Source organism: Lissotriton vulgaris, chromosome 3_2 (assembly GCF_964263255.1).
Source record: "Lissotriton vulgaris chromosome 3_2, aLisVul1.2, whole genome shotgun sequence".
Lineage (NCBI taxonomy): Eukaryota > Metazoa > Chordata > Amphibia > Caudata > Salamandridae > Lissotriton > Lissotriton vulgaris.
In genome coordinates this window covers 194,845,975-194,866,946 of record NC_141690.1, presented here as the reverse complement: position 1 = coordinate 194,866,946, position 20,972 = coordinate 194,845,975, and the positions used below count along the sequence as shown (strand labels likewise).

At 49.7% G+C, this 20,972-nt stretch overlaps 1 protein-coding gene across 1 annotated transcript in view; it reads right to left on the bottom strand.

Annotated features, from left to right (window-relative positions):
- The window catches only part of NELFA (negative elongation factor complex member A), a 213,899-nt gene that overhangs the window by 35,022 nt on the left and 157,905 nt on the right, over positions 1-20,972 (bottom strand). The window lies entirely within an intron of this gene.

The following is a 20,972-nucleotide window of genomic DNA, read 5'->3' as shown; positions in this document are numbered from 1 at the left end:
GGATTATAATGCACTTAAGAGTGTATGGTATGGCTATATCATAAAACAGCTATAAGGAGAGGGTTCCGAAAGCTGCAGAGGGGCTCAGCTCATGCTAGGGCACCCTCTCACATAAAACCAAGCACTCTGCCTCCAGGATTTTTAAGGCCTGCCACAGGAGTGACTTATAGGGTACTATGTGTCTATATATACGGTAGATATAGATATACTACATCTAAGTAAAGGAGGATTACACCACCTTACCCAAGCGGAGTGATCAGGCTGTGGTGTCAGTTTGGATGGCCAGCCAGGGGTGGCATAATACATGCTGCAGCCCCTGGCAAGCCTTGGATGCACCTATGCCCAGGGTACCTAAAGTACATGGAGTCCATTTTATAGAGAGCAGATAGTTGGCCTGGAATCCTGCTATTCAGGGCCCCAGGCTAAGTCGAAAACCAGCAAAGCACTAGGCAAAAAGTTAGGGTTACCATATAGTCAGATATCCACCTTCCTACAGAGGACACGTGTAATCGTGCGTGAGTCACTATTACAATGCATGATGCCATCATCATAAACAGTTGCATGAAAGTTCAGTGTTTGTTCTGAAACTGTAGTAATAAAGTTTGAAAATTTTGAATTCAGAATGCATTGGGAGAGGCTAGAGCTGTGAGTGTTTAGCGTGCTCCCCGATATGTTTGTGTTGCGAGGGTTAAAGATGGGATTTTTGTGCATGGACTGTAAATCCCATTTAATGGAGAAGGTTTATGGTGGCTTGAGTGTGTTGTAAAATTTTTCCTTGTGTGTTGGCTTTGATGAGCCAATTGTCCAGATATGGAAAGACATGATTTGATTGTCTTTGATGAGCTGCTACTACTGCTAGGCATTTTGTGAATACTCTGGTTGTAGTAGTCCCTTCAAATGGGAGCATTGAATCGATAGGGATTTCCTGCGATGACAAATCTGAGATTTGCGTTGTGCTGGGTGGACAGGAATATGGAAGTATGTGTCCTTTAACCCCTTCCCTGCTGATGACGAGCTCAGCTCGTCATCAGCCACGGGTGGCGTGTGCTGATGACGAGCTGAGCTCGTCATGTAAAACGGAAAACAGCCGCGCAGCGCAAAAATCGCCGCAGCATCGATGCGGTTAAGTCTAGTGTGGACATAAAGCTGCCGTGTTGAAAAACGTGGAAGCACTGGTTGAAGGGTAACCATATGGATGTGTTCTCACAGTATGTATAGGTTTAACGGTCTGAGATCTAAGATTGCTCGTAGAGACCTGTCCTTGGGGATTTGGAAGTAAAGTGAGTAAGCTCCTGATCCTTGATGTTGTAATGGAACTGGTTCTATAGCTCCTTTTGTTAGAAGAGCTTGTACTTCTTGTTTGTCAGGAGGCAGAAACAAAGACCTGCCTGGGCAGGAGGTCTCACCTCCATTCCTGGTGGGTGGCTAGTGAATTAGCACATCAAGGCAGTGCGCTTAAAAGCCTTCACCGCCTCTGATATGGAACCAGGCTTCCTCCCAGAGTAAGAAAAAGCAAACCCCTTGCACCAGGTAAATTTGCAACACGGGCAGGTGGGAAAATTAGGTAGTCAGGAGGTGTACACTCTTAGAAGGCTAGCCACACCAGATGCGGGCTACCTGGTCTGTACAGCCAAAGAAGGGATCAGCCATTTTTAAAAGTGTCAGAATAGAGGCTTCTGGGTAGAAAAGGTGACACCATCCATAGGAAGTGGTCAACTCCAGGGAGTATTTACTGCTGGGGCTAGTAGCCCCTTGGCTACCAGCACTAACCCCCTTAACGCCCCTTAATGCAGGATTTACGGGGCTCCTCTAGCACAAGACATTCAGATCTGCTTGAGTTGCGACTAAGGATAAAGAGACCTGTGACTTAGACTTCAGGACCAGCACAAAGCAAAGGCGCGATACTCTGCAACTGTGGCAACCACCCTGTAACTGCATGACCATGACTTGTCATGGACCAGAGATCAGCTTCAAAGGACAGAGAAACCTCGCTGCAAGCCAAAGGGAACTCCAGAAAGCCCTTGGACTCTAGGTGCTAGTTTGAGAAATGGTAAGTGTGTACTCCATAGAAATTCACATCGGTTTTTCAGGATTAGTATCCGTTCTTTCAAGATCGTAGTATAAAGGACAGAACTATTTTTGATTGCAGTGAAGTGTCTTTATTATTTTTCATAGGACAAGGACAGCCGACACGTGTTTCGCCCCCTGTGAGACTTGGCCCTTTCCCCGGAAATTTTTCGCTTGTTATCCCCTGTTAACTTAGAATGCCCCTATTGAAACAACACTGTATAGGCTTTGGGTGGTGGAGAATGCCCTGTGTAGTTTAAAACTAGTGTTAAAGTACAGGTACTTCCTACCCCTAACAGCGTGGTTTAGAGGGCGCATTCTAGTAGCCAGGGGCTGGCTGGAACCCTCAGGCAATGTATCCATCTTAGCCTGCCCATAGGTAGAATGGTGGAACCACCTAGCACCTCCTGGAACCTTCTGGAACAGGTGAGGTGACACCAACTGCCACTACCAACTGTCAACTGGCACTATAAAAGGAAAGGGAGGGAACTTTCCTGAGGAGAGAAGCTGAGGGGAAGACCTGGGGAAGTACCTACGCAGGAGGATAGGCAGTGGGGGTCAGGGCAGGGTCTTATGATGCTGGAATGACAGGGCCTAGTGTGCTGCTTTACAAGTGTTGAGGTATCCTGTTCCCCCCCCCCCCCACTGACCTAGCCCCGCGGCAGGGAAACCCCCAGGGACCACTTGAGGGGATTGGCTGAGGAGATCCAACACCAGCCATCAACTTAACCCCCTTCAAGGAAACAAGAACCCAACTGCTATTTACAAGGGCGCAAGAAACAGCTGCGCCAAGAAGAAATCAAGGAACAAGAAACCAAGCAAATAAACTAAGGGCGCAAGAAACATCACGCCAAGAAGAGAACTAAATCCCCACAGGACTGTTGAGGAACTTCCCAGGTATTGGCGCTGTGTCGCTCCCTGTGCCCCTCCTGACGCCACCTGGGGTTCCTGCGCTAACCTGCCACTGCTGTGTGGCTTAACCGGTGAACTGCCATTATTTAAAGTCAGCTACTGCTGAAGCGCTAAGGCTGTCATCGGCTGTGCCCCTGAAAGCGCTATAGTCTATTGGTTTAAGCGCTATTGACTGCCTATATTGAGCGCTGTATTGTTTCCCTCATCTGGAGAAGCGCTATCTTGTATGCCCCTGCGAAGCGCTGTGAAGTTGTGAGGCACTGTACATCTGGTAGCTGACATTAGTGACCAGCACTACATCAGCGAAGCGCTGTGTGCTCAGGACCCGAAGTGGCTGCCTGGCGCTGTGTTAGAAAGCGCTTCTGTGCCCAGGATTACTGCCACTGGTGTGAGCGCTGAGGCTGTGAGGAGCGCTGTTGTAATTGCCCCCTTCGGAAGCGCTGTGGCTTAAAGCGCTGCTGGGCCACAAGCGCCGTGAAACCCCCCTCCACGCGCTTACCTGATGCGCCGAAGAATCTCCACACGCCCGGTGTCAAGCGTCAGCATTTCGACCCTCCTTGGCGGCCCCCGTGTGCAGGAGAGGGTCACCAGAAGCTTCCACCGGCCGCGCCTGGCCTGCCTGACTGGCCCGACCCTCGAGTGAGGTCGCGCCCGTTCCGTGTCCCCCTCGGCAGCCCTCGGATGCCAGGAGAGGGCCGCCGCATCCAGCGCAAGTCATTAGGCCGTGCCAGGCCTTGAAGTCGGAGACGCCGACCACGTGACGGGGACGCCGCATCTCTAGCCGCGCCCCCGCCTTCCTTTTCTCCGGGTTGGTCCGCCGAGCCTCCCAGTTCTAGTCCCGAGACCCGGGGAAAGCCCGGCCGGGCCCAGCACTCATCGCGGAGGGGGGCCGTGGAGCCAAAGAGCCCCCTCCGATTTGTCCTACCTGCCGGCTCAGAAGGAGCCTGTGTGCCCCCACCTGCCAGCACCGGCCCCTGGAAGGCCGGTAATCGAGCGAGAGGCCTGCCAGAGGGCCTACTCGTCCCCAAAGCACAAAGAGCACAAGGTAATCCCCGGGGAGGTGGGTGGAAGGCCGGAGAAGGCCCCGTGTTTGCCCCTCCCCGGGAGGAACTGTTGTTGGGTCCCGTTGGCCCCCAAAGAGCCTCAAGTGGTGACAAGGCCTTGTTAGAGCCCTAGACTACCCGGGCCCACCGATTTGTACCCAGTGGCTGTCAGGCCTGAGAATAGGCCTGCCCTCATTTATATGTTTCACCCTGCATAAGGGGATTATTAGCCCCAGTTGGGAAGATTTGCCTGCTTGGGCCTGAGAACCTAATGAATTGGGCCGCGATGGTTTAGCCCTGTGCCAGGGAGTTCATTGCTTCATTCACATGCTCATTGAGACTGCGTTATTGAATGTACAGTGAATTGCTTATGTAGAAATGCTTTAAGGCCCTGGTTAATGAAATATTTACCGGAAATGCTTTAATGAAATGTTCACTTTCAGCCTGATGTAGGGCTTCTAGAGGCCGACGGAAATACTTGGGGCTGGCTAATTAAATGTTTTGCATTTATGGAAATGGTTTACCCCCTTCAGTGAAATGGAGTTGTTCCCCCTGCTGTGTACTGAGCTCCTTGCCTGGGCTATCGTAAGGAAGTGTCTATTTTTACGCAAGTTAATTACTGTAATGTCTACACCTGCCAGGTGTGTTACCTAATGAAATGTTTATTCCTGACTAAGGAAGTGTTTTACCTACGCTTAGGGGATGGTTCTTCCTGCTTGAGTGTTACTGGCCTGTTGGTCAGGGAGGGTGGTGAGATGTTTGCTCATTGACCATGGAATGTTCCCCCTTGGCTGGATGTTCTGATGTAATAAGGCCTAATGGCAAGTTAAGCCCTAAATAAGGAACTGTTTATATTTACCCAATGTGATGTGGCTTGATCTGTTAGGAAGTGTTCTACATTCCTGCCTAATGCCATGTTTAGTTAGAACTAATGGGATGTCTACATAAGGAGGTGTTTACTTAAGGGGATGCCATCCTTGTTGCATGAAATGCATATTCCTGATTGCTGAAATGTTTTACTCCTATTTAGTGCTATATGGATTTAAAACCCTCCCGTTAGTTATCTGCATATTTATAGATGTGAAACGCTCACCCTTGTTTGGTGAGGAGTGGGTAAAATGCCCACAGAACCAATGAGACGCAATGCTATTTGGTTGTCTCTTTAATATATTTCTTTCAGGTGCTGATTCAAAGCAAGGCGGTAGTCAGGCCTGTGTTCTTCAAATATTTATTTATCTAATATTTAATATTTATTGCATATTCAAGATTCATTCATCTAGTATTTATTACAGAGAAATGAAACCTATGTATTTGTAAAGGTAAACTGAAAAGCTAATGTTATAACGAATTTCTTCTACCCTGATCCTGCTCCATCTACCTGATTATCTATCTTAATAAAGTTAACTTGAGTTTTTACATAAGCTCACTGGAGTGGCGTCCCTAATTGCGTGCTCATGTTTCTGACTCAGTGGTTGCGTGTGCTGCATGGTTGCTTAACACATATGCCTTCTGATGCCTACCCGCTCGTGCCATGCTACCCTAGGGGACTGGTGACCCCAGTTCCAACATATTGGTGTCGAGCGGTGGGATCCAGGACTTGTGACCATGCAGCACCCTCCATTGGGACAGGGTGCACAGCAATTAGGCTGCACATCTATTGTGTGTGCAAACCTAAGTATTTGACCCCTCCACTGTCTAGCCTGTAGAGTGTGTCAAGATCTGTTAGACCTAATCCTGTCACCCACATCCTGGTATCTTTTCCCAGATTTATCTGAGTTTTGTCAGGGGATGGGGGTGCCTGTTGGGCGGAGAACCAGAAAGAAGGAACTCCGTACCACTTTGGGGGCACGGGTAGGAGCCCACCCAGAGGGGAGAGGGGATGGGGAACAGGAGGGGCAGGTCACACCCAGGGAGGCGGGCACACCAGAAGACCCAGGCCTACTCAAAAATTGTTGTGTCTGACAATGTGCTACCGGGAGGATGTTCTGGGGCAGGGAGTAGAGTAACTGGGGGTGTGCGTCGTCTAAGATGATAGAGCATGAGAGGGAGAGTGAGAGCCTTGCAATGGATGAGAGGAAGCTGGTGCACAGGCTTCAGCTAGAAGAGTCAGAGCTGAAGACCTTGAAATCATGTGTACCAGGTGCTTCCAATGGTGGCAGCGTACCAGAGGTTCGGAGTTTAGACCAGTCACAGAGTGTAGGACCTGGACTGGGGTTTCAGGATCAGGAATTGCCTGACCTGGAGGGTGGGGTACCGGTAACTAAGGACCCTACCGGTGTGACTCCCAGGGGTACCTCGCCGGGTAGGAGGGTGTGCAGAACTCTGGGAGGGGGTGCAGAGGGAGGAAGGACTCTCCTTTGGCACCGGTCCAGCCACAGGGCGCAGATCCTGGGTTGGGTGGCTAGGTTCAGGGGTTGCCTGACCTGGCGGGAGGAATCTCTGTATTCAGAGTTCCTCCGGTTGTGACTCCCAGGGGTACCTCTCCGGGTAGGAGGGTGTGCGGAACTCTGGGAGGGGGTGCAGAGGGAGGAAGGACTCTCCTCTGGCACCGGTCCAGCCACAGGGCGCAGATCCTGGGTTGGGTGGCTAGGTTCAGGGGTTGCCTGACCTGGCGGGAGGAATCTCTGTATTCAGAGTTCCTCCGGTTGTGACTTCCAGGGGTACCTATCCGGGTAGGAGGGTGCGGAACCCTGGAAGGGGGTGCAGAGGGAGGAAGGACTCTCCTCTGGCACCGGTCCAGCCACGGGGTTAAGATCCTGGGTTGGGTGGCCAGGTTAAGGGGTTGCCTGACCTGGCGGGAGGAATCTCTGTATTCAGAGTTCCCCCGGTTGTGACTCCCAGGGGTGTCCCGAGGTGCCCCAGCTGTGGTCACTGGGCCTGGAGTGTTCTTTAAGAGAACCCCAGGTTGGGAGACTAGGCTGTCCCGATGTGTCATCCAGGAGGGAGGGTGCGGAACCCTGGGAGGGGGTGCAGGGAGAGGTAGGTCTCGCCCCTGTCACCAATTCAACTTAAGGGTTTAGACCCTAGGTTGAGGAGGAGAGTGGAAAGAGGTACCACGGGCCTGGGGCGACTGCCCCCCACTCTGGGAGAGAGTAAGGGCCAGAGACATCTGGATTGGAGGTCTGTCCTGGCGCATCCCACTAGGAACACCAGTGGGGTGGTTGAATTAGCGAGGATGTCATGGTGGTATTGGGCCTGCGTCCACCTTTTTCCGCCCCAAGCAGGGAAGCCCGTCAAGGGAATGATCAGTCTACCCTGGCTTTTGGCTGGGGGGGAGATGTGTGAGACTTGGCCCTTTCCCCGGAAATTATTTGCTTTTTATCCCCTGTTAATTTAGAATGCCCCTATTGAAACAACACTGTATAGGCTTTGGGTGGTGGAGAATGCCCTGTGTAGTTTAAAATGCAAATGCTACTTACCAGTATGCATCTGTTCTTGGCATGTAGGGCTGCTGACATTCATATCTGTGCATAGATCGCCACCTAATGTTGGGTCCGGATGATTGCACATTGTTGTCCTGGAAGAGTCTTCGAAGTATCACGAGATAGGTGGCTCCTCCCCTGGACTACAGTGCGCATGGGCATCGCCTCCATCCCCAGATTGTTTTTAGCCATTGGCAGAGATGGAGTGAAGAATGTGAGTGATGACCATGCTATGAGCATATGTATGTAAATGAATGAATCCTGCAGCTGCTACAGGCGCCGGGGAGGAGGGTGGGCGATATGAATGTCAGCAGCCCTACATGCCAAGAACAGATGCATACTGGTAAGTAGCATTTGCAGTTCGAGGCATGTGGGCTGCTGAATTCATATCTGTGCATAGAATACATAGCAGTCCCTCCATTAACGGCGGCCGCCCGTGCCAGCTGCAGCAGTCTGAAAAAGCGTTTTTAGAACAGCCTGACCAACAGCTGCCTGTTGTTTGGAATGCACGTCTACACAGTAGTGTTTAGTGAAAGTATGTGTGGTAGACCATGTGGCTGCTCTACAGATATCCTCTAAGGGAATGTTACCTAGGAAAGCCATAGAGGCCCCCAACTTCCTGGTGGAGTGGGCCCTCGGCGGGATAGTGAGAGTGCGCTTAGCTTTAGCGTAACAGATCTGAATGCACTTCACTATCCACCTAGCAATCCCTGCTTTAGAGATAGCGTTTCCCTTGTGGTGAGTGGCAAAAGCAACAAAAAGCTGCTTGGTTTTGCGAAAATCTTTGGTCCTGTCTACATAATACATCAAGGCCCTCTTAACATCAAGGGTGTGGAGCATGCGCTCCGCCAGTGTCTCTGGGTTTTGGAAAAACACCGGCAATTCGATAGTCTGGTTTAAGTGGAATTGGGATACCACTTTGGGTAAGAATTTAGGGTTAGTGCGGAGCACCACCCTGTTAGCATGTACCTGGAAGAAAGGTTCTTGGATGGTGAGCGCCTGCAGCTCGCTAACCCTCCGTAGCGAAGTAATTGCTACTAAGAACGCAACCTTCCAAGTCAGAAACTGAAGCTCACAAGAGTGCAGTGGCTCAAAGGGAGGACCCATCAGCCTTGTAAGAACCACATTGAGGTTCCATTCTGGAGCTGGTGGGGTCCTTGGTGGAATGACCCTCTTGAGTCCTTCCAGAAAGGCCTTGATAGCAGGGACCCTGAAGAGTGACAGGTGTTGTCTACTCTGGAGGTATGCTGCCATAGCAGACAGGTGAATGCGGATGGAAGAGTATGCCAGATTGCATTGATACAGGTGGAAAAGATAGCAAATGATGTTTTGAATGGAAGCATCTAGCGGGTCAATATTGTGGTTAGCACAGTAGATGACAAACCTCTTCCATTTAGCCGCATAACAAGCTCTGGTAGTGGGCTTCCTTGCCTCCCGAATGATGTTCATGCAATCGGGAGGAAGATTGAGGTAGCCAAACTCTAGGACTTCAGGAGCCAGATCGCCAGGTTGAGCTGTTGCGGATCCGGGTGCTGAATGTCGCCATGGCTCTGCGTCAGAAGGCTGGGAGTGAGATGAAGCCTTTGATGCGGCACCACAGACAGTTCGAGAAACGTGGTGTACCATGGTTGGCGAGCCCACGTTGGAGCAACCAGGATGAGAGTCATCGAGTGCTGCCTGAGCTTGCGCGCCACCAGCGGTATCAGAGGTGCTGGGGGAAAAGCGTACGCAAATCTGCCTGACCAGTTCATCCACATCGCATTGCCCTGTGATTGGGGGTGTGGGAATCTGGCGGCGAAGCTTTGGCATTTTGCGTTCTCCTTTGTGGCGAACAGGTCTATCTCTGGATGACCCCACCTTTGGAAGTACGGTTGGAGTACTGATGGATGTATCTCCCACTCGTGCATCTGATGGCTGTGCCTGCTGAGCAGATCCGCCATTGGATTGTCCTTGCCCAGGAGATGCTCTGCCATGAGGAAGATGTTCCTCTGAATGGCCCACTTCCACATGCTCTGAGCCAGATGAGACAGCTGTGGAGAGTGTGTGCCTCCCTGCTTCTGAATATAGTACATGGCCGTCATGTTGTCCGTCCGGATCAACACGACTTTGTTGCACAGATGTACTTTGAACGCCTTCAAGGCCATGAAGATTGCCATCAGTTCCAACACATTGATGTGCATCTTCCTTTGCTGTAGTGTCCATAGTCCCTGCACAGTGTAATGGAGTACATGCGCTCCCCATCCCTGGAGAGAGGCGTCCGTCGTCAGGATAATCTGTGGGATAGGCTCTTGGAATGGTCGGCCCTTGCAAAGGTTGTGTGGATTCCACCAATGCAGAGAGTTGTATGCCCGACCGCTCACCAACACTAGGTCTGTCAGTTGCCCATGAGCCTGAGTCCACTGACGTGCAAGGCACTCCTGAAGCGGACGCATATGTAGTCTCGCGTGCGGGACAATGGAGATGCAGGAGGCCATCAAGCCTATCAACTGCATGAACACCCTCGCCGGAAGCGAGTGTTGGGGTCTGAATCGTTGGATCAGCGCCTGGATACTGGCGATTCTCACTGAATTTGGCTGCGCGGTGGCTGCCAGAGTGTCGATTGTCGCGCCCAGGTACTGTCGCACGTGGGCGGGCTGGAGATGGGACTTCGGGTAGTTCAGAGAGAATCCCAGATCGTGCAGGAGATGAATGGTGCGTGACACGTGGTCGACTCACTGCTGTTCTGTTCTTGCCTGAATGAGCCAGTCGTCCAGGTAGGGAAAGACGTGGACGTGCTGGCGACGGAGATGCGCCGCCACGGTTGCTAGGCACTTGGTAAACACTCTCGGTGCCGTGGTGACCCCGAACGTCAGAACCTTGAACTGGTAATGCTGGTCTAAGATCGTGAATCTGAGGTACTTCCTGTGGGAAGGATGCAGGGGAATATGAAAATAGGCATCTTTCAGATCCAGCGTAGCCAGGAAGTCCCCCTGTTGAAGCAGGGGAAGCACCTGCTGCAACGTGAGCATATGGAAGTGCTCCGAGAGGATGTACCAGTTCAGGGGCCTGAGGTCCAGGATAGGCCTGAGGGATCCGTCCTTCTTGGGGATCAGAAAATACAGGGAGTAAACCCCTGTTCCCCGCTCTTGCAATGGAACGAGCTCTATCGCCCCTTTTTGCAGCATGACTAGAACTTCTTGCTGCAACAAGGTCAAGTGCTCGCCTGACATAGGACGGCTCCTTGGGGGTATGTCCGGTGGAATGGACGTAAGCTCTAGACAGTACCCGTACTGGATAATAGACCTCACCCACCTGTCCGTGGTGATTGACTTCCACGCCGGCAGGAACTGCTGGAGCCTCCCCCCGACCGGTGTTGCATGGCCGGGGGGCAGTGACAAGACGTCACTGTTTGTTGGTGGCGGTGGACCTGGAGCTATTGTTGCCACGTCCCCTGCCCTTGACATTATTGCCTCTGTAACCACCTCTATTTTTGTTGTTATACGAGGCTTGGGTGTTAGTCTTGTAATATTGTGTGGACTGGGATGCTTGTCCCCTAGAGGTGCCTCTGGAGTTTGAGCGGCGAAAGGAACCACTCCGAAACTGCTGACTTTGTAAAGCCCCCATGGACTTGGCAGTTTACGTATCTTTTTTCATTTTCTCCAGGGTGGCATCCACCTCAGGGCCAAACAGATGGTCAGGATTCACTGTCTGATTCAGTATAGTGGTGTGGATGTCGGGTTTGAACCCCGAAATTCTAAGCCAGGCATGGCGTCTAAGCAGCACACTAGTATTGATAGCCCTGGAGGCTGTGTCTGCCACATCCAACGCACATTTGATGGATGCATTCGTAATGAGTTTACCCTCCTGAATCAGCATCTCCCCCGCCTCCTTGTATTGGTCAGGCAAGTGTTGCAGTATGGCCTCTAAAGTGTCATAATGGGCCCTATCATAACGTGCAAGCAAGGCTTGGGTGTTAGATATTCTCCAGATATTAGCTGCCTGTGCAGCAATCCGTTTGCCTGAGGCCTCGAAGATCTTGGACTCTTTGTCTGGGGGAGGAGCGTCACCAGTAGTTTAAGAGTTCGCCCTCTTCCGAGCATTGGAAACGACCAGGGAGTCCAATGGCAAGTGTCCCTTGATATATGTCGGATCCGTGGGCGCTGCCTTATATTTCCTGTCGATGCGAGGGTTGACCACACGCGCTCGGGTGGGCTCCTTGAAGACCTCCGTTGCATGTTTAAGCACCCCCTTCAGCATCGGTAGCGTTTTGACTGACTTTTCGGCTACCGAGAAGGTGTTGAATAAGAAGTCCACATCCACGGGGTCCGAGTGCAGCTCGACGTCGTGGTTAGCAGCAGCCCTCCTTATCAGGGCATTGAAGGCCGCCGAATCCTCTGTCGGGGACGTCTTGGCCGCGAAAAGTTGAGCGTCCTGACCCCCCTGCGGGTCCTCCGGGTCGCCTCCGGCGGACCACGGAACGTGCTCCTCCTCCGGATCCGAGTACGCCGGATAGTCGTACTCTGCGTCTTCCTCGTCCGCACCGGCCGCGACGGAATGCGTCGGCGAGTACCCCAGGGTTTGTGGGGACACAGGTTCCACCAGTGCCGAAGAGCCCTCGGAGTTCCTTTTGTTTTTGAGAGGGATCTTAAAATGTTCCAACGCCGGCTCCGTCGTGATCTTTCTTTTTAGGAGCGACAGTTTTCCGGTGTTGGCGTCGATGGTTACCTCACGACGTTCCTCTTCAGCAAGCGGTTGGAGTCGAAGCTTCGACACCACCAAGGCCGCTTTAGGTGCCAGTACCTCCTTCGAGGGTCCACTCTGTTTCGGCGCGAAGGCCTTCGGCGCCGACTTGGGAGGAAAGGTGAAACGGATAGGCGTCTGCTCCTTTGCAGGCTTAGGCGTGAGCTTTGGCGCCACAGTGTCTTTTCGAATCCGCTGCAAAGATTCCGCCACCTTCTTCGTCAAGGCCGGAGAGGGCTTGACCGGCTCGAGTGACTCTTCGGCATCGAGAGCCCGATCACCCGCATGCGCCTTCTTCGGGGCCGACGCCCCATGGCCATGCGCGTCGTCGCCCAGACGCTTTTTCGGAGCCGACTTCGGGTCCACGACCCCTTTCGGAGCCGACTTCGTGTTCACGACCCCTTTCGGAACCGACGCAGCCGCGTCGGACGATTTCGCCTTCGGCACCGACCCCGAGGACTTCGGGTCGGCCATCTTGGCGTGGCTCTTTGAGTCGGCCATTTTGGTTTCCTTGGAAGTTGACGCCTCCAGAACCTTCTTCACCAGCGCAACTTTCACTTTCGGTTTCGCATCCGGGGGTGCGTGACCAGTTGGCTTCACTTTCGTTTTCTTCGACGTAAGTGATGGTTCATAAGTGTCCGTGACCGGGCCCGGAGGCGGGGACGTAGGACTCATAGTTAGATCTTGGGTAAGGCCCGAAGGCGATCCCTCGACCTGGGCCGTAGGAGGGGTAATAACCCCAGAGTCTGGTTGGGGATGCTCCTCCTCTGAGCTATCACCCATAGTGGCAAAAGCCTGTTCGTCGTCCCCTACCTCGTCGGTGACTTCGTCAAAGTTCTCCGCACCTTCGTCATAGGTTTCACCTTCGGATGCGGGATTAGAGTCCGAACCTTGCACGTCGTCTTCTCCCTCGACAGATTCCTGGAAAATGTCATCAGGTGGGGGCGCCGTAGCCGATAACTGAGCCTGGAGCCTATTGGCCCGACGAATCTTTAAAGTCTTCTTGCTCCGGAACTTCGAACACGCCATGCAGGTGTCTTCGCGGTGATCCGGCGACAAGCAGGTATTGCACACAGGGTGCACGTCGAGGTGTGAATATTTAGAGTTACACACCGGGCACTTCTTAAACGGAGTTCGCTCCATAGCAAGAGTGTAGTGTAGGCCCGTCCGCGCCGAAAGCACGTGGAAGGGCAGATAGAGATCGGAGCTGAGAGTCAGAAAGAAACCCGTACGCAACTATACCGACGCCCAGCCTAAAGACCTTTTGGTCTCGAGTAGAAGTTGAACAACTATCGGTCCCGACAGAGGGAACCGAAACACATCCGAACCCAATGGCGGAAAAAAACAATCTGGGGATGGAGGCGATGCCCATGCGCACTGTAGTCCAGGGGAGGAGCCACCTATCTCGTGATACTTCGAAGACTCTTCCAGGACAACAATGTGCAATCATCCGGACCCAACACTAGGTGGCGATCTATGCACAGATATGAATTCAGCAGCCCACATGCCTCGAACCTAGTGTTAAAGTACAGGTACTTCCTACCCCTAACATGGCCGCCACAGACCACTGCTGCAGCAGCGTGGTTTAGAGGGCGCATTCTAGTAGCCAGGGGCTGGCTGGAACCCTCAGGCAATGTAACCATCTTAGCCTGTCAGCCTGCCCATAGGTAGAATGGTGGAACCACCTAGCACCTCCTGGAACCTTCTGGAACAGGTGAGGTGACACCAACTGCCACTACCAACTGTCAACTGGCACTATAAAAGGAAAGGGAGGGAACTTTCCTGAGGAGAGAAGCTGAGGGGAAGACCTGGGGAAGTACCTACGCAGGAGGATAGGCAGTGGGGGTCATGGCAGGGTCTTATGATGCTGGAATGACAGGGCCTAGTGTGCTGCTTTACAAGTGTTGAGGTATCCTGTTCCCCCCCCCACTGACCTAGCCCCGCGGCAGGGAACCCCCAGGGACCACTTGAGGGGATTGGCTGAGGAGATCCAACACCAGCCATCAACTTAACCCCCTTCAAGGAAACAAGAACCCAACTGCTATTTACAAGGGCGCAAGAAACAGCTGCGCCAAGAAGAAATCAAGGAACAAGAAACCAAGCAAATAAACTAAGGGCGCAAGAAACATCACGCCAAGAAGAGAACTAAATCCCCACAGGACTGTTGAGGAACTTCCCAGGTATTGGCGCTGTGTCACTCCCTGTGCCCCTCCTGACGCCACCTGGGGTTCCTGCGCTAACCTGCCACTGCTGTGTGGCTTAACCTGTGAACTGCCATTATTTAAAGTCAGCTACTGCTGAAGCGCTAAGGCTGTCATCGGCTGTGCCCCTGAAAGCGCTATAGTCTATTGGTTTAAGCGCTATTGACTGCCTATATTGAGCGCTGTATTGTTTCCCTCATCTGGAGAAGCGCCATCTTGTATGCCCCTGCGAAGCGCTGTGAAGTTGTGAGGCACTGTACATCTGGTAGCTGACATTAGTGACCAGCACTACATCAGCGAAGCGCTGTGTGCTCAGGACCTGAAGTGGCTGCCTGGCGCTGTGTTAGAAAGCGCTTCTGTGCCCAGGATTACTGCCACTGGTGTGAGCGCTGAGGCTGTGAGGAGCGCTGTTGTAATTGCCCCCTTCGGAAGCGCTGTGGCTTAAAGCGCTGCTGGGCCACAAGCGCCGTGAAACCCCCCTCCACGCGCTTACCTGATGCGCCGAAGAATCTCCACACGCCCGGTGTCAAGCGTCAGCATTTCGACCCTCCTTGGCGTCCCCCGTGTGCAGGAGAGGGTCACCAGAAGCTTCCACCGGCCGCGCCTGGCCTGCCTGACTGGCCCGACCCTCGAGTGAGGTCGCGCCCGTTCGTGTCCCCCTCGGCGGCCCTCGGATGCCAGGAGAGGGCCGCCGCATCCAGCGCAAGTCATTAGGCCGTGCCAGGCCTTGAAGTCGGAGACGCCGACCACGTGACGGGGACGCCGCATCTCTAGCCGCGCCCCCGCCTTCCTTTTCTCCGGATTGGTCCGCCGAGCCTCCCAGTTCCAGTCCCGAGACCCGGGGAAAGCCCGGCCGGGCCCAGCACTCATCGCGGAGGGGGGCCGTGGAGCCAAAGAGCCCCCTCCGATTTGTCCTACCTGCCGGCGCCGGCTCAGAAGGAGCCTGTGTGCCCCCACCTGCCAGCACCGGCCCCTGGAAGGCCGGTAATCGAGCGAGAGGCCTGCCAGAGGGCCTACTCGTCCCCAAAGCACAAAGAGCACAAGGTAATCCACGGGGAGGTGGGTGGAAGGCCGGAGAAGGCCCCGTGTTTGCCCCTCCCCGGGAGGAACTGTTGTTGGGTCCCGTTGGCCCCCAAAGAGCCTCAAGTGGTGACAAGGCCTTGTTAGAGCCCTAGACTACCCGGGCCCACCGATTTGTACCCAGTGGCTGTCAGGCCTGAGAATAGGCCTGCCCTCATTTATATGTTTCACCCTGCATAAGGGGATTATTAGCCCCAGTTGGGAAGATTTGCCTGCTTGGGCCTGAGAACCTAATGAATTGGGCCGCGATGGTTTAGCTCTGTGCCAGGGAGTTCATTGCTTCATTCACATGCTCATTGAGACTGCGTTATTGAATGTACAGTGAATTGCTTATGTAGGAATGCTTTAAGGCCCTGGTTAATGAAATATTTACCGGAAATGCTTTAATGAAATGTTCACTTTCAGCCTGATGTAGGGCTTCTAGAGGCCGACGGAAATACTTGGGGCTGGCTAATTAAATGTTTTGCATTTATGGAAATGGTTTACCCCCTTCAGTGAAATGGAGTTGTTCCCCCTGCTGTGTACTGAGCTCCTTGCCTGGGCTATCGTAAGGAAGTGTCTATTTTTACGCAAGTTAATTACTGTAATGTCTACACCTGCCAGGTGTGTTACCTAATGAAATGTTTATTCCTGACTAAGGAAGTGTTTTACCTACGCTTAGGGGATGGTTCTTCCTGCTTTAGTGTTACTGGCCTGTTGGTCAGGGAGGGTGGTGAGATGTTTGCTCATTGACCATGGAATGTTCCCCCTTGGCTGGATGTTCTGATGTAATAAGGCCTAATGGCAAGTTAAGCCTTAAATAAGGAACTGTTTATATTTACCTAATGTGATGTGGCTTGATCTGTTAGGAAGTGTTCTACATTCCTGCCTAATGCCATGTTTAGTTAGAACTAATGGGATGTCTACATAAGGAGGTGTTTACTTAAGGGGATGCCATCCTTGTTGCATGAAATGCATATTCCTGATTGCTGAAATGTTTTACTCCTATTTAGTGCTATATGGATTTAAAACCTACCGTTAGTTATCTGCATATTTATAGATGTGAAACGCTCACCCTTGTTTGGTGAGGAGTGGGTAAAATGCCCACAGAACCAATGAGACGCAATGCTATTTGGTTGTCTCTTTAATGTATTTCTTTCAGGTGCTGATTCAAAGCAAGGCGGTAGTCAGGCCTGTGTTCTTCAAATATTTATTTATCTAATATTTAATATTTATTGCATATTCAAGATTCATTCATCTAGTATTTATAACAGAGAAATGAAACATATGTATTTGTAAAGGTAAACTGAAAAGCTAATGTTATAACGAATTTCTTCTACCCTGATCCTGCTCCATCTACCTGATTATCTATCTTAATAAAGTTAACTTGAGTTTTTACATAAGCTCACTGGAGTGGCGTCCCTAATTGCGTGCTCATGTTTCTGACTCAGTGGTTGCGTGTGCTGCATGGTTGCTTAACACATATGCCTTCTGATGCCTACCCGCTCGTGCCATGCTACCCTAGGGGACTGGTGACCCCAGTTCCAACACCCCCTCTTGGCGATTTGTGCCGGGGCTTTCTCAAGGCTGTTGAAGAAGATAAGATAGGATGTTTTAGTTGTGTGATGTGATAGCAGTTGACTCCAAGAGGAACAGAGAAATCACCTAGTGTCAAAGAGTGATTAGGATGATTTTGTGGTGTCATAGCATCACGGCCTTATCTGCATTATCAGATAGTGGTGAATCATAAGTCAAATGCAGTGATTGTGGCTTGAGTTATACCAAAACAAGGCAAGCAAAAAGTGCAGAAAGAAAGTGAAACGAGTTTTTTTTAAAAGAACGGCAGGATATAGTTTATGTTGAGAAAGGTTTCTCGATATTCAGATTTCTTTTGGCAACCCAGAAAAAGTCCCAAGGTACCAGATCAGAGAGTAGTGGGTAGACAGAAAAAGGTCACAGTATGATAGACAGAATACAATAATAATACCTAGTTTAGCTTTGTGACTTAAATGATTGTAGTTACCAAATAATTTCAATATCCAAAGTATGATAAATGTAGTTCTTCAGAAACAAAACATTCTTCTGTCAATTCAAATGAAAAAAGGGTTATAAATACATTAGTTTTGGTAATCAGGTTTTCCGCATAGCATGTCAGATAAACAGTTTAGCAGAAATGAGAAAATACAGACAAAGCTTACAATATTAAAAACATCTATCTATGATAGCAAGTGATTTAGAAGGGTTCGCACTTTCTTACAAACTTTGTGTTAGGTTGTTACGTTTTAATTGGCATAGCTAATTAATTCATTTTATCAAAGTTTGTCTAGCCCTATGGGGTAGCACCTCTATTCAGTGAAGTTGGACCTGGCTGTTGTGCCTGCATAGCGAGGATTGCCAAATGAAGGGCATATATTAGAAAGTAGTTCGAGCTGGTAGTAGCCCTAGTAAATGACATTAAAAATAAACGTGCATATAACATGATCAAAATGTGGAGTGGCCTGTGTTTAATAAGTTTTATTTAATTTATATATTCGAAAAACGCATGGTTTAAAATAGTAACTGAACTGCACACATCTATTACATTTTAAAAAGGAAAATAGTTCCTATTTTTGGTTGTTTGTCAAAGTCGGGCATTATTTACATGGAAGTGCAAGTGTTACTTCATTTATGTTGACTTCCTATTAAATCGACATAGATAAATGGCCGCGTGATTAGTGCTACGGCACATTTCTGTTCAGGCATAGTATTTGTTTAAAAAGGCAGTATTATGCAATTAGGTGCGTCTGGTTGTAAGGAAGGTCGATAGTTTCCAGGTAAATGTGCAGCTCGGAGTGTCTAGGTTGCGGAGGAATGAGCAGGAAACGCGAGCGATTTGGTGAGTTAGCGTCCCGAGAAACAGAGGGACGGCATGTAACTGCAGTAGCAAAAGTTATACACGCCAGCTTGATCGGCGTTCAATTAGAATATGGAGCGCTTTGGTAAGCTTCCGTCCCGAGAAAAAAAAGGGGACGGCATGCAACAGAGGTTGCGGAAATTACACACACCAACTTAAACGGCGTTCACAAAAGCTTACTTGTGAGGCTGATGCCCTCTGCTCCTAATACTCCGTCGACATGGCAGTTCTCGGGTTCACCAACACAGCTTATTTAAGCATTGTTCAAGCCTTGAAATCCTTGGACCTTTTGCTACCCCACTTACACTCTAGGTGCTAGTCCCCGGCAGACCACAGGCAAATCGCTCTCTTTGAACTAAAGAGTCACTGGCTATTGGGCCTACTGAGGGAATCGCCCAAAAGTAAATAGTCTAGTGCACTGTGGCCAGCACCACTCTGCAGCTGGGTCCTACGAGCCAGGTAAAATGGAACTGTCGGAGCCTGGTCCATGGACCTGCATCACATTAACCTTCCAGTGGTTTCCATACATTGATTGGGGAGCTGGGATCTATCACGATGTGGAATCGCTTTTAAGACAACAGTGGAATGTATAAATCAAATTAGTATACGTCATACCAGAGAGGTGGAAGGAACATTGGTGTGAAGAGATACAGATATTTGGCTAGTGACCTGTCTTTCTATACTTTTTAGGACAGGCTTGGTCCTTGCTTTGTGAATAGGACGACGGAATTAACTAGGATAATCTATGTATTTTGCTATTGAAGACTGACCTTGAATCTGATCTTGCAGAGATTAATGGATAATTTAATAAGTGATTGATCAAACTTCAGGAAAACTACTTCCAGCGAGTTTCTGTCTGTCCCCTGGAAGCTGTGTACTGTATGTTGGTATCTGTCAAGGTCCTGACGAAGGTGGTTTAATTTCTTCTACACCACCGAAATGCACGTCAACCCTTTGTTGAGCCTTGTGCTCTAATTTTTAACATCTATGTTTTCCAGAGGTTCCTCTGGTCATCTGCAACATCTACCATGCGCAGATGCAAGTTGTATGAAGTTTTGTGAGTGTGTGGATGTGTTTGAATGGGTATGATGTGTGTATTTATACAGTCCAGGGGTGTTCGGTTTTTCATTGTACAGATTTGTCTAAGGAATATGGATTGTACTTATTTTTGTATCTGCTAAAAATATTTTTTGACTTTGTATTAACAAAAACGAAAAAACAAAACAAAAGGGAAAAGAAAAAATGAAATGCTGAAGTTATGCAAAAAATAAAGACAATGGAAATGTTTTCTGTCTTAAGTCACTGTTGTGAATATACATGTATTATTAATTGACCAGAACTAAGTCTTGATTTAAAGCATGAATAGACTACGAGGAAGTATATTTAGCTGCGTGTGGTTTCTACTGGACTCAACATGCAAGTGATCGAGTGTCCCTAGAGCCTTTTCACATTGAGTACAACATTGTTTTGCAAGAGTTAAATGCACTGATTTTTCTTTTTAAAACCCATAACTCTGGTTATACTCATCCGATTGTCTTTGTGTTGCTGTCTAAGTGTATATAAAAATCTGCTCAATTTAAAAAAATTGACAACTCACAAAAAAAAACAATACCAACCACTTTTAGTCGATGTTGGCACTCTGAAATGCTTAACACATGTTGCTCTAGTTTAGCGTGACAGCTCTGTTCCTCTCTACCAGGACTGAGCTAGGGATTTATTAGTGTAAATCCCAAGGACCTATTTGGGTTAACGTGAAGATATCACATAGTGAAGCCTAAACCGCCTCACTAATACCCCACTTTCCTACAGTGTGGATTTATAACACCACGCAAATCTGTAAAAAGGTTAAAAAAGGTGTCAAGGGAGGAGTATTAGCACAGCATTAGTCAACCTATATTAGGGAGTATGAACAAGATAACTTTGATATCGCCGGGTACACCAATAAGAGAGCAAAGATCTACCTTCCTCTCCTTCCATGTGTTTAATCAAAACACGTTTTCCAGGTACGCCCTAGAACTGTCTGACCAACAGGTAGACTTGTTTTGCCTTTGACAATGGTAAGATGGTGTTAGTGTGTTGTCCCGGTGACTAGCACAGAGACTGACCTGTGCCAAAGCTACCTTAGGTGAAGTACTGGAATACTCTATGCATTCCACAACCTGCCTTTACTTTCCCATGCTCCAGAGCATTCCATCTGAGCACACTTCCTAACATCAATACCTTGTAATATAGGAGCCAGTAGAGAGTAAGACACTAACTATTAATTGAGATAGTTTGACAAACTTCAGCCAGAAAACCAAACATTCGACGTCCTTTGCTTTTTGGCTCGAAATTAATTTCAAGATAGTTTCAGTCCCAATTTTGGCAATCTCACTTGGTGTATTATTAAAGGTGACATGTTCAAATAAAGATCATTTAAAGCCCCAAGGGCCATGACTTTTGTGCTAAGCGTTATCCAAAACATTTCTATCTTCATTTGCGGATTCAATCTTAAATGATAAGTAAAGATGGGATTACTACTCCTCAAATGCTTTCACATTTGATAATAAACTGCCAAACGTTTCCTGGAAGCTGCAAAAAAGGTAATAATTAATTTTGATTAAAAATTTTTTTAAAAAATCCCAACAAGGTAGAAAGTTCAGTCATGCATTTCATA